The following is a 2360-nucleotide window of genomic DNA, read 5'->3' on the forward strand; positions in this document are numbered from 1 at the left end:
TCATAGGAGCTCACCCTGAAAAGCTGTTCAGAGGAGGGTCACACTCACCCTGAAAAGCTGCTCATAGGAGGGTCACACTCACCCTGAAAAGCTGCTGATAGGAGGGTTAACTCACCCTGAAAAGCTGCTGATAGGAGGAACTAGCGCCCCTCAAAGAAGGGTCATAGAACATGATAGGAGGGTCAAAGAAGGCGTTCAACAGCATGAAATGTAAATATGTTTTTAATCAACACATCTCAAATATAACAACAAATATATAGTTATATAAGATAACAGCATTGTGACAACAGTGTTGTTTTGGGCAGCACATTTCTGTTTTAGTTTTAGTCAGTCTTTGGAATAAAACATTTGGCGGGCCTTGATGCGGTCGTAATGACTGTTTTTACACAAAATAGCCGATCTACAAGCTCACGCTGCGACACACTGGAGAACACTGGACAGCTTCTCAAAGTCTTTGTCTCTCAGGGCACGACTCAGGTGGAGAGAAGTCGATTGGGTGGATGTTTATTGGAGGTGCCGTGCCCCGTCGCGGTCCATTTGGTTCCATTTGAACCATCTGGACCCAATGCACATCACACTGTGTGTGTGTGTGTGTGTGTGTGTGTGTGTGTGTGTGTGTGTGTGTGTGTGTGTGTGTGTGTGTGTGTGTGTGTGTGTGTGTGTGTGTGTGTGTGTGTGTGTGTGTGCATGTTTCCTTGAGGTATATGATTGTTATAGAATAGAATATAAATAGAATAGAATACAATAGAAAAGCCAAAAACTAATCTTAAGAAAAAACATGTTGGGACCCCCCGAGGGTCTCGACCCACAGGTTAAAAACCACTGTGCTACTTTTACATTTCAACGACCCCAGATGACCCTAATGGTGACCCCAGATGACCCTAACTGTGACCCCAGATGACCCTAACGGTGACCCCAGATGACCCTAACCGTGACCCCAGATGACCCTAATGGTGACCCCAGATGACCCTAATGGTGACCCCAGATGACCCTAACAGTGACCCCAGATGACCCTAACAGTGACCCCAGATGACCCTAACCGTGACCCCAGATGACCCTAATGGTGACCCCAGATGACCCTAATGGTGACTCCAGATGACCCTAACAGTGACTCCATGGAAACCAAAACATATTGATTATGTAAACACCCCCCCCCCCCACCACACCTGCTCCTGATTATTACATTATGATACAACACACTGTCTGTCTGTCCTCACAGCCTGTCTGTCTGTGCTCACAGCCTGTCTGTCTGTCCTCACAGCCTGTCTGTCTGTCTGTCCTCACAGCCTGTCTGTCTGTCCTCACAGCCTGTCTGTCTGTCTGTCCTCACAGCCTGTCTGTCTGTCCTCACAGCCTGTCTGTCTGTCCTCACAGCCTGTCTGTCTGTGCTCACAGCCTGTCTGTCTGTCCTCACAGCCTGTCTGTCTGTCCTCACAGCCTGTCTTGTCTGTCCCCAGAGCCTGTCTGCTATTTTTCAATAGCTAAAGCAGTGCAGCATGGCAAAACACACACCTGTTCAATGTGCACTGAACACACACACAGACACACACACACACACACACACACACACAGTATCAGATGTACAAGCTCAAAGCTTGTAAATCTGCTATTTTTAAATAGCCAACGTATAAAATATGGATAAAGTGTTTAAACCATTTTGGGCGGGAACCCCTTTTGGTGTTAGCACTATGTTATGCTTTAGCCATTGAAAAATAGCAGATCTACAAGCTCGTAGCGCGCCACTCGGTGGCGCGCTACGAGCTTGTAGGTCTGCTATTTTTGAAAAATCGAGAACGACTGACATAGAAACCCCCTGGAACCGTCCACGGACCCCCTGGAACCCTACACGGACCCCTGGAACCCCCCAAGGACCCCCTGGAACCCCCCCAGTTCCACAACATGTTGCAACGCAACACGTTGTGAGCTTGAAGATCAGATATTTTCAGCAGATTTGGTGTAGAGGGAAAAGGAGGGTCCGAGGATAGATCCCAGACAGACAGACAGACAGACAGACAGACAGACAGACAGACAGACTGACGTGTTGTAAGGAGTTGAGGTTTAGTCCAGTGTTCTCCTCCATGATTCACACTGTAGGAAGTAGAACAACAATGAATCAAGTCAAAACCTGCTGCTTAATGTCTCACATCGGCCTGTTTTAGTCCCAGCAAATATTTACTAAAACGCATTTTGTCATCATTCTCCCACAGACTCTGTCCAAACATCACACACATTGGTACCATATCTCTATGGTCATGTGATTAACACGTATCTCTCAGATTTGGATTAGATTGAGGAGTGTCTCGTTTTGAACAAAATGCTTCAAATCATGAACGATTGCCTGTGAAACATTGCTGGCCCAC

At 47.0% G+C, this 2360-nt stretch overlaps 1 long non-coding RNA gene across 1 annotated transcript; it reads left to right on the forward strand.

The window, feature by feature from the left end:
• The first annotated feature begins 210 nt into the window (after nucleotides 1-210).
• LOC310872325 lies at nucleotides 211-760 on the forward strand. The gene is made up of 2 exons (XR_014570369.1): nucleotides 211-607; nucleotides 718-760. It is a non-coding gene; the product is annotated as an uncharacterized lncRNA (long non-coding RNA).
• The last annotated feature ends 1600 nt before the right edge of the window (nucleotides 761-2360 follow it).

The sequence above is a fragment of the Protomyctophum parallelum genome, assembly GCF_964188405.1.
Source record: "Protomyctophum parallelum genome assembly, chromosome: 15".
Lineage (NCBI taxonomy): Eukaryota > Metazoa > Chordata > Actinopteri > Myctophiformes > Myctophidae > Protomyctophum > Protomyctophum parallelum.